General features: G+C 49.7%; 1 long non-coding RNA gene across 1 annotated transcript; it reads left to right on the top strand.

The window, feature by feature from the left end:
• Positions 1 to 3,777: 3,777 nt before the first annotated feature.
• Positions 3,778 to 9,731, top strand: LOC110343594. Its single transcript, XR_002385883.2, has 4 exons — positions 3,778 to 4,012; positions 6,883 to 7,114; positions 8,415 to 8,644; positions 9,564 to 9,731. It is a non-coding gene; the product is annotated as an uncharacterized LOC110343594 (long non-coding RNA).
• The last annotated feature ends 391 nt before the right edge of the window (positions 9,732 to 10,122 follow it).

Genomic DNA, 10,122 nt, shown 5'->3' with positions numbered 1-10,122 from the left:
TGGTTTACAGAGTGAGTTCCAGGACAGCCTCCAAAGCCACAGAGAAACCCTGTCTTGAAACCCCCCCCAAAAAAGAAGAGAGACACCAGAGCCCCGCCCCCATCTCTGTGTTCCTAGGAGAAAGGCCATGTGAGGCCACAATGAGAAGGCAGACACCTGCCAGTCCCTGGGACACTTTGATCTGGAATTTCCAGCCTTCAGAATAGTGAAGAGTACCATTGCATTGTTGGAGCCTCCAGGATAGTGAGAGTGCCAGTCCATTGTTGAAGTCACCAGAATAGTGAGAGTGCCATTCCATTGTTGGAACTACCAGAATAGTGAGAGTGCCATTCCATTGTTGGAACTACCAGAATAGTGAGAGTGCCATTCCATTGTTGAAGTCACCAGAATAGTGAGAGTGCCATTCCATTGTTGAAGTCACCAGAATAGTGAGAGTGCCATTCCATTGTTGGAACTACCAGAATAGTGAGAGTGCCAGTCCATTGTTGAAGTCACCAGAATAGTGAGAGTGCCAGTCCATTGTTGGAACTACCAGAATAGTGAGAGTGCCATTCCATTGTTGGAACTACCAGAATAGTGAGAGTGCCATTCCATTGTTGGAACTACCAGAATAGTGAGAGTGCCATTCCATTGTTGGAACTACCAGAATAGTGAGAGTGCCATTCCATTGTTGAAGTCACCAGAATAGTGAGAGTGCCATTCCATTGTTGAAGTCACCAGAATAGTGAGAGTGCCATTCCATTGTTGAAGTCACCAGAATAGTGAGAGTGCCATTCCATTGTTGAAGTCACCAGAATAGTGAGAGTACCAGTCCATTGTTGGAGCCTCCAGGATAGTGAGAGTGCCATTCCATTGTTGGAACTACCAGAATAGTGAGAGTGCCATTCCATTGTTGAAGTCACCAGAATAGTGAGAGTGCCATTCCATTGTTGGAGCCTCCAGCCTGTAGAATCCTGGCAGCCCTAGCAGATGGACACAGCTGTCAGTCCGCTTCTTTTTTCTTGTGTTTCTTTGAGATCCCCTTTATCCGAGGTTGTTTTGTGCAGCCACTGGGGAGTCACAGGGATCCACATGAATCCATGGAAAGCAGAATACATAGCCTCCAGGCTGCCTACCACGTGCGTGCGCCTCCATGTGAGGATGGTCTCTATCTTGGCAAAGCAGAGGCAGAAGTGACAGGAGACCATCAGTTGTCCGGAGGAGCTGGCTGTGAGTGGTAGACCCCACCCCCATTCCCAGGCAGAGACCTCACCATTGTATTCACGAACTTAGCTTGCAGTGAGCTGAGCAGGCAACTATTTTGATTTTAGAGTCACCGCTTACAAGCTATAGGGCTTGGGAAAGCTACTTCAAGCTGTCTGAGCCTCAGTTTCCTCCTGTGTAATCTGGGGATAATATTTATTACTGCCTCCTGTGGGTGTTGTGAGGGCCAAAAGAGCTTGCATGCACCAAACATATAGCCTTATGTAGCATTCGATAATGCAACCCAGATCGTGCTGGGTGTAATCACCAAGTTCCAAATCAAGAATGGCCATTGTGAAGCAGCCTTTAAGAGTGAATATTGGAGGGGAAAGCTTGGCTTCTCTTCAACTCTCACTTGAACGTGCTGCAGTGGAAGGTGTTGACTCAACCGTCTGCTTCCACTGCCTGTGGGGGCAACAGGGAAAGAGACAGGGCCACCCAGGCAAGCAGCAGAAGCCATACCCGAAGCTAAGTGGAGCCCTCCCTTGGTGGTGGCTTTTTGGATCACTAGATATTCTAGTTTTGCTACAAAGGCTAGAATATCAATTTTCTTCAAGGAGAAGCTTTTGAACTTTTAGCTGGTACAAAAAACTTCAGGGGATCTGGGCGATGGTGGCACACACCTTTAATCCCAGCACTCGGGAGGCAGAGGCAAGCAGATCTCTGTGAGTTTGAAGTCAGCCTGGTCTATAAAGGGAGTTCCAGGACAGCCTCCAAAACAATACAGAGAAACCCTGTCTGGAAAAACCAAACCAAACCAAACCAAACCAAAACAAAACAAAACAAAACAACAAAATCCCAAAAACTTCAGGGGTTACTCAAGAGCAGTCTAAGGTGGCCAGTTTGTGCCTCTAGTGGCCTAGGAAGGTCAGCATGAGACAGGAAACGTGTTCATAAAGTCCCTCCTTGCTACCCTGAAGTAGCACTGGAGGAATGAGGGAGAGAGGTCTTCATGGAAGAGGAGGCTGTGTTTTGGCTGAAAGACAAACCTTCCATTTGTACTGGATGGTTTTTGGAGGGTGTGGTGGGAGGTGAGGCCATGTGTGAAGAAAGCAGCCATTAATGTCTGCTCTCTTCTCTGCTCAGCACATCGGCTGTCTGCTGCCTCCCTCAGCAAAATGTGCCTTCAAGAAAGACCCCAAGTCTGGTTCCATGGCAGCAAGTCCTCCCTCCCATAGAGCTTTGCTTTATATGGAGCTCAAGGAGAGAGCTTTCGTACTGGCATCTCTGGCACCAGCTGGCAACTGTGACAGGATTCCAGGCGATGATCTCACGAACCTGTACACTGTCATCACCCTCCCCGGCACTGCTTCCCCCACTTCAGCCTGACCTACTTCTGTCTCTGAAATCACACTCCTAGATGGCCACCTCCTTCACTCCAAAACACGTGCTGCAGGGAGAACACAGTGAGGAGTATCCATCCCTCACGTCCCACTGCAAGCAAAATCACACTGCAAGCCACCAGAGCTCAGTGTGGGGGTTGTACAGAAAGGGCAATGGCTGCTGTGGAGGCAGGGATGGCTCCAGGGAGTAAACAGACACGCATTGCCAAGGAATGAAGATGTGGGGCGCACTACTCAGCAGCTCAGTGCCTCAGACAAGCACTAGAAATGGTTGCATATTAGTACACATTAGTTAGGATTCTCTACGTAAACAGAACCCCATTCGGATGGATATGTATTACGGAGCACATTGATTAGATTGGCTTGCAGGATGTATGTAGTCCAGCAATGGCTGTCTGTATGCTAGCGAGGCTGAGAACCCAGTGGTTTCTTATTAGGCCACCAGGCTGGATACTCAGCAGCCCCAATCTGGTGCTGGAGGTCTGAGGAATCCTGGAGAGTCGCTGGTGTTTTGTCCTTGCAGGGAAGCCAAAGATGATGGGTTCCAAGGTCAGTAGCAGAAAGGGAAGAACACATTTACCAGCAGAAGCAAAGGCAGTCTGGGAGTGCTGACACATGTGAGTTTGATGCCAGCATGGTCTACATATGGAGTTCGGGCCAGCCAGTGCCATATGGCAGGACTTTGTATTAAAAACACAAACAAACAAAAGACAAAGGCATGCCAGTGTTACTGTGACCTTTTTCTGTCTAGGCTATGCTGACAGGTACTCTCCCCTCTGCAGGAGACCTTCTCTCAGTTAATGCTTCCTGGTAGCATTCTCACAGAACTGCCCAGAGGTCTCTTAGTTGACCCTAGATCCAATCAAGTTGAAAACTGAGGTTAATTAGCATCACACAGTGAGCGCCCAAACTGTGTAACCTCACAATTCTCCTGTGGATTCTGTGATCTCAACACCCGAAGCCCTGAGTGTTCAGAGATGGGATCGTAACCCAGGCTGGCCAGAGGTGTTGTAAGGGAGGATGCTTGAGTCTGCTGAATCTGAACCTGAATTTCCCCCAGAGGCCCCATGTTGGAATTTTCCCCCACCCATGTGGTGCCTTTGAAAGTTGGTGGACCTTTAAGAGGCGGGGCCTAGTGAGAGCTCTGCTGCTCTCTGGGGGTGTTGAAAGGAAGTGGAACCAGCCTCTTCGTTCTTCCTTTCTTTGGGCCTGGGATCATTGGGATGCTTGCCCCGCCCTTCCAGCTTGATGGGGTCCAGAGTGATGGGCTACCTGACCACAGCCTGGCACCTCTCAAACTGAGCCACAGTGGCCTTCTCCTCCTCATAGGTGGACTTATTGCCGAGATTTGTCACAGGAATAGAAGTCTGGCAAAGGAAGGTCAGACACATGGGAAAACAGAAGCAGAGCACAGAGCATGTGAACAGGTAACGAGAGGGCAGCTGTCTGCAAGCCAAGGGGGAGAGGCCTCCCAGGAGCTAAACTTGTCAACACCTTGGTCTCAGATTTCCAGTGCTCAGAACTCTAAGAAAGTAAATTTCAGTTGTTTAAACTGCTCAGTCTGTGGCATTTTGTTACGGGGGCCCTAGAAGAAAACAATACATATACCAACAATTTTTTAAAAAAAATTAACTGGCTAGGATAAGTCAGCTGGTTTCCATTGCTACTGCTGGTGCCGGGAAGTACAGCGCCAAATGGCCACTTGGAGTGACCACAATGACTGGATGGAGCCCACATTTTGGGAACATGATACCTGATCAGTGTAGGAGGGGGAGTCAGAGGTGTGGAGAGTGGGGGTGTGGTGAGTGAGGAGAGTGGACACTGAGGGTCCCAGAGAATGGGGCGGTGTGGAGACTGGGGGCATGAGACTTGGGAGTATGCAGAGAGTGTGTATGGAAAATTGGGGGTGCTGAGAGTGGGGGGCATGGACAGTGGAGGGTCTGTTGTATCCCTTGAAGAGAAGGTGGTTCTGGGGTATAAAAAAGATTTGCTTTCTCTCTAGATCCCCACATTCTAATTGAGGTTCACTGCAATGGGTGATGTCTGGGACACTTACCTTCTAAAGTGTGTGTGCTTGCAGGAGACAGGGCTGAGGAGTGCCCACACATCTGCCTTTTAGTAAGGAACACATAAGGAAAATTTTTATTTGTGCGTGTATGTATGTATATATGTGTGTGTTTGTGTGTATATGTGTATATTTGTGTGTGTATATGTGTATGTATGCATGTGTATGTGTGTGTGTTTGTATGTGTACAAATGTGTATGCGTGTGTATGTGTGTGTATGTATGTGTGTGAGTATGTGTATGTGTGTGTGTGCGTATATATGTGTGTATGTATGTGTGTGTGAGTATGTGTATGTGTGTGCATGCGTATATATGTGTCTTTGTATGTGTGTGCATGTGTTCATGGGAGTCAGGAGAGGGCTGGTTCCATGGAGCAGACGCAGAAGAAGGGGAAGGGGAATGCTGCTGTGGATCTGGTTTTCTCCTGTTCCCCCTTTCAATCAAGCTGGGGCCCAGCCATGGCATGGCTCCACCCACATTTAGAGTAGACCTTTCCTCCTCGGCCAAACCTCTATGGAAACACCCTCACAGATGCCTCCAGAAGTGTGCTTCCTAGATAATTGGAAATACGGTCAAGTTGACAACCATGATTAGCTATCACACCATCCAGCCTAGCCTGGCTCAGGCTCCAGACAGTCCTGCAGGGGACCCAGACTCCCTGAGAGAAGCTCAGCTATGAGGTGATGGCTAGAATCCACACACTATCAGGACTGCCAGCTACTCCAGATGTCCATGGGTATGCTCCAGATGTCCACCATCCCATGTCATGTGTTAAAAATGGTTACTATGTCAAAGCTTCCTTGGTTCCACAATGTTTTCCAAGCTTGGTTCTATGTCTTGGACCCTGATCCCCAGATTACTCCTTTCTTTCTTTCTTTCTTTCTTTCTTTCTTTCTTTCTTTCTTTCTTTCTTTTTTTTTTTTTTTTGTTTTGTTTTTTCGAGACAGGGTTTCTCTCTATTGTTTTGGAGCCTGTCCTGGAACTCACTTGGTAGACCAGGCTGGCCTCGAACTCACAGAGATCTGCCTGCCTCTGCCTCCCAAGTGCTGGGATTAAAGGCGTGTGCCACCAATGCCCGGCTCTGATTACTCCTTTCAATGAGGAAAGCTGGGCTGACCACTAGGCACTGGGCCCTTGGAGAGGAGTGTGTTGATAAAGGCAAGCACTTCCCAGAGCAAAGACCTCAGGACAGGGAATGCATTGCCGAGGAAGCACTCCTGAGCACTCTACTCACAAGGAACACTCCTGAGCACTCTACTCACAAGGAGGGCACTGCAGAGGCCTGAACACAGGGCTGTGCAACTAGCAGGGGAGGGGAGCACTCCCGAGCACACAACCTTAGATTCAGAGCACACTGCTGAGGAGGGGGAGCACTCCTGAGCACACAACCTTACATTCAGAGCACACTTCTGAGGGGAGCACTCCCGAGCACACAACCTTAGATTCAGAGCACACTGCTGAGGGGAGCACTCCTGAGCACACAACCTTAGATTCAGAGCACACTGCTGAGGGGAGCACTCCTGAGCATACAACCTTAGATTCAGAGCACACTTCTGAGGGGAGCACTCCCGAGCACACAACCTTAGATTCAGAGCACACTTCTGAGGGGAGCACTCCCAAGCACACAACCTTAGATTCAGAGCAATTGTTGAGGAGAGCACTCTTGGTATGATTGAGCTCAGGAGGGGGTGCCCTTCACCTTTAGGCCCATGATAGAAGATACTGCCCCAGAGCAGGGCTCAGGCAGCAGCACTTAGCGGCAACCCTCCCGGATTCCTCAAGGTGGGTGTGATTAATATAATGGCTCCAAGTTCCAAGCAAGGAGAAAGGTGCGAGTGTCCTGATTTTCAGAGGGAACGGAGATAAACAGTGGAAGAGGTGTTCCTGGGGCCCAGGAGGCAGGCAGCCACGAAGACACTGCCTCATTTGAAATCAGGAAAGTGGGGAGTGGTTTCACATGCCAATGTCCGCTACAGGACAAATGGATAAACAAATGTGGCACGCCTACACCAGGGAATGTTAGTCAACTGTTAAGAAGAATGGAGTACTCATAGGTGCTTATAAAAGAAGTCAGGAACAAAAGGAACATGCATTCATTTATGCGATTTCATTTCTAGGAAATTCAGTTTTCTGGGAGAACCCACACAAACTGCATTAGTGAGTTTCCCGTACTTGTAACAAAACACCTGAAGCTGTGTGCTTTTTAAAGATAGGAAAGTTTTCTATCTCACAGATGTGGAAGCTGAAAACCCATGACAGGTGGCCCCATCCAAACTACCTCTTAAGAGCCTCCTTGGCCGGCAGGCGGCATTCTGGGGGAACTTGCGAAAGAAGAAAGGGTGACATGTGAAAAGGGGAACCAGAGAAGGCTCCGTCAGGCTCCTGCAGACTTTGCCCTTCAAAGGTCCTACCTCCCCTCTGCTGGATGGCAAGGCAGACCCAGACTACAGCATGAGGATGGACAGGTTAGTGATGAAGGGGGTGTGGGCCCAGGAGCCATTAGCTCAGGGTTCTATTCTGTGGTGACAGAGGGGTCCTTGAATTAGACAGTGACTGTGCAACCCTGGAGGATACTGAAAACACTCCCTGGACATTTTAATGTGAGCATTTCGAATGTTCTACAGGTCAGAGAACTTTTTGAGAAGTGGATTCATGACTGGCTATGGAAGGCGTGGTCATCTGTCCCCTTTCCAGGCCTAAGCCAGTCAGTGTCTATTAGGAATGATCACCAACCCAAGGACTGGACAAACAGTCAGCTCATCTCCGCTGGGCCCTGAGGACAGTCTCTGAGGACAGCCCCACACCTCTTGGGGAATGCACAGTTCTGACTCATTCAGACCTTCTAAAAAAAAAACCATATTTCACTCAGGTGGAAAAGGAAGCTAGCCTGAAATTCAGTGACCCTATGTCCTGTGTAGGAAAGGGGCATGTGGGAATCAGGAGACTATGGGGTCTGTACATTAAGCACACAGCCCGAGTCTGTCTCTCTGTCTCTCTCTGTGTTGTGCATTCGTGCATATGTGTGCAGGTGTGTGTGCATGCCTTCATGTGTACAGGTGTGCATTCACGATTGTGTTTAGAGGTCAGAGGTCGATGTCAGTTGTCTTCCCTGGTTGCCCTCCACCTTGGGGTTGTAAAAGACTCACTCACAGAGTCTGAAACTCACCACTTTAGCTAGGCTGGCTAGCCGGTGATCTCTGGAGTACCCTCCTCTCCACCACTGGGACTGCAGTTATGGTGCCCCATGGCAGGTTTTTTTTATGTGTGTACTGATGCTCAAATGCAGGCCCCATGATGGTGTGGCGTGGACTTCATCCTCAGAGCCATCTCTCCAGCCCATGGCCTGAGTTTCTGAGTGGTTAACTTGACCAGGCTTTAGACATTGGCCAAACCCACAGATTCAATCCTTGGCCTGTGGAAAGGGCTGATGCCCAATGGACATCTTTAAGATAGCCAGGAGAACACAAAAATGGCTTACATCTAAGCTAATGGGTGAAGGGGACCATCAGTGAGTGCTGCCCTCCAAGTCTCTGTTGGGAGACTTCTGTAGCTCCTATTCCATTCACTAGTACTTAGCTTAACTCACTGTAATTTAAACCATCAGTGCCCTCCTTCAAAGACCTCATAGAACACGGTAATGGTGCAAACACTGAAAAGTTCACCTGCCTATTTATTGCCCAGTCACAGCTGATGAGCCACATGGGGTCTCTATCCCGGAGTAAGTTTTGTGACAGTTGGTCTGATGAACACTGTTTCCCACTCTAGAAGGAGGACCCCTCCTCTAGAAGGAGGACTCTTATGCTGGGAACCAGGACAGTCCTCCCGAGTTTCCCCAGGGCACCAGAGAGTCCCCTGTGATATTATACTAGAGCTGCTGGAAGGTACGGGCCATATGACTCTTGATCTCCACACGGGACACGATACCATGGCAACCAGACCTGAACAACAGCAGGTGGCAAGCTCCATGGATGGCATGGAATGCGTACTCTCTGGAGGTGAGGACAGCCCTGCCCCACTCATAGGACATGACAGCCGTAGCCCAGGGTGTGATGGGTCAGTCATGGTGGGGTGTACACCCGGGGCAGAAACACAGGCTCAGCGTACCTTTCGGGTCTTGGAGGTGCTACAGTTTATATAAGGCTGAGTGTCCCTTTGGGTTAAACGTCAGGATCTGGTTTCTCAGTGCATGAGATGGAGAGACAGTGGGGGGAACCCTTAGGAGGTGGAGCCTGGTGGGAAGCTCTTACTTAGGCCATTGGGAACGGCTCTCAGAAGGGATTACAAGACAGCGCTCTTGGGACCTATCATACAGTGAGCATTCGGGACAAACTTGACCCCTAAGCAACTCTCTTCTACCACAAGTGGCCCAGTGCCATTGTGATGCTTCGACCATCAGGCCAGATCAACATCTCCACCAGAATTCGGAGCTAGCTAAGCTTCCCCAAGCTCTGGAATTGTGTCGTCACCAGGAAACACACCACACAGAGGCATGCTGTTGCACGCTCAGGAATAGATGGCCACACTCAGCAGTCTCGGGAGGTGTTGGTACACAGTGATGCTCAGGACAGAGTGGTTGTGCAAGGCCGGCTAAGTCTGGAGCTGAGACCCGCAGCTGGCCACATCCTACCACTTATCCACGATACACACCTGTGTCACTCCTCACACCTCCCAGGGGCTGTGGCCAGAGGAGGCAAAGACCCAAGAGTGCTTCATGGGTCAGCTTGGTGTCAGGGCATGCAAAGATGGAGGGCACTGTGCCTCAGCCCCACACAGTGGTTGCCACCAAGTGACCACGGAGGGCCTCATCATTAACAGAGCAGCTTGCAGCACGCAGTCGTTCTCTGCACGTCCAGAGACCACTCTGGGAAAACTCACTCCCTGGCTACCTGACTCACCCTGTAACTTCTCCCTCAGGCCTCTGCACTGGATCTAATGTCTTCCACCACAAGGCTTTTCCTAGAGCTGAGCTGATACCAGCACCAGGCCCTAAACTCCAGAACTCTGAGAGCTAAATGAACCTCTTCTCTTCATACATTAACCAGCTTCAGTTATGTCATTATAGTAAAGGAAATTGGACCTGTGCATCTTTTGTTTTCCTATTTATGTTTTCCTAGATATATTGACGTGTGTGTGTGTGTGTGTGTGTGTGTGTGTGTGTGTGTGAGTGTGAGTGTGTGGTGTATGGGCATGTATGCCTCACGGTTGGCTCTCCCACACTGTGCTGCCCAGGTCAAGTGCAGGGACCACTCTGCTGAGTGCTGAAGCTGGTGAGGGGCAGGGACAGCTCTCCCACCATGACAGTCAGGGAGGGGTGAGGGTGGGGTATCCCTGCCACCATACGGCAGATGAGGTGCATGGCCCGATCACCCATGCCAATAGGGTCAGCTCTGCTGTGCTTCCCAAGAGAGGTGCAGGGGTCTTTTCTTAACTTCTTATTTTCAACTTTTCTCTAGTCTTGTGTTTTGGAAGTCTT

The sequence above is a fragment of the Mesocricetus auratus genome, unplaced genomic scaffold (genome assembly GCF_017639785.1).
Source record: "Mesocricetus auratus isolate SY011 unplaced genomic scaffold, BCM_Maur_2.0 Super-Scaffold_4256, whole genome shotgun sequence".
In the NCBI taxonomy this organism is placed as follows: Eukaryota; Metazoa; Chordata; class Mammalia; order Rodentia; family Cricetidae; genus Mesocricetus; species Mesocricetus auratus.
The sequence above is the reverse complement of the archived record's forward strand: the minus strand, read 5'-3'. Positions and strand labels throughout refer to the sequence as shown.